Raw genomic sequence first — 1318 nt, forward strand, 5'->3', positions numbered from 1 at the left:
TTATAAACAAATTAAATAATTTGGAAAATTCAATAAGTAAGTTAAAAGTTAATAATTTTGTTTAAAAAAATATGTTTTCAAGGAAAGTATCATTAAAAATATATGCAAATAATAGAGAATGCGTTTAATAGTTAATTCATAGGACAGCATCATATTTTGTACATTATGAACATACTTGAAGAGTGTTTAATTTTTTTTAGTGATGTGTGTGTATTAATGCTACAGTGTTAAAAAAAATTTTTTAAATCAATTTGAAAACTGTTAGAATAACAGACTATAAGTCAGACTTTGTATAGTCTCAAAATTATGGTATAAGATATTTAGAAACAGAAAAATACATATGCGACCAATATAAAGTTATAACTTCTAAATAAAAAATATGTAAATATATATTTACATAAGAAATGTCAAAAATTCATACAAAAATTGATATATTATGTATAAATAATGTTTATTTCAATGTTATACACAATTACATTCCCGTTTAACGGTAGCTTTAATATTATTTAAGTGTAATTCAGTAAAATCGAAAATTTATTTAGTTAACGCGTGCATAGAGCAGCTAGTGCAGGTGGCAAGTTAATGCAATTGCGAGAAATGTAAAAGAAACGAAATTTAAAAACAGAATGTGTAAGAAAAGGTAAAAATACCAACATGTACACAATTTTTTTTTTTTTTTTGTGAACTACAAGAAGATTAAGTGCATGTAAGTATCCGTGGCTTCTTTCTAATGATAATTAATCCAAAATAATTAGCGTAGTATATCATACTATGTTGCATGATAAAGTTTCAAACAGTTGGAAAAGAATTCTTACATGTATTACTTCAGTTGTATACTAAACTCTAAGAATATGTATAGATTTATAAGCTCTAAATTAGCATTTCCTTGATAGGGTTATTTGTATCTGTCAGGGATAAAGTAGCTAAAAAAGAAAGTGTACATATTATTACCTTGGATATGGTATGGTGGTTTATTGTTATTCGTAGATACATATATTTTTTTTTTAACGAATTGTCAATAATTATAAAGATACAGTTAATTACGTCCGCACAAAGTCACGGATAATTCAAAGTACATATAGTAATGATGTATGTACAACTGTAAATATGTATTCATTCGTATACTTTAAAAAATTGTGTCATTTCTATTTCACAAAAAATTTCGAAGAAAAGTACAGATTCTAATTATAGGTATATGATATTATATATAATCAGTTTGTTGAGTTGCATTATCAAGTATTTGATTCTATTGTTTTCTTCTCAAATGAAAATTTATGCGAGGTACAAACTGTGGTAAAAAAAACTATGTAAATGAATG

The sequence above is a fragment of the Habropoda laboriosa genome, unplaced genomic scaffold (assembly GCF_001263275.1).
Source record: "Habropoda laboriosa isolate 0110345459 unplaced genomic scaffold, ASM126327v1 scaffold119, whole genome shotgun sequence".
Taxonomy (NCBI): Eukaryota; Metazoa; Arthropoda; class Insecta; order Hymenoptera; family Apidae; genus Habropoda; species Habropoda laboriosa.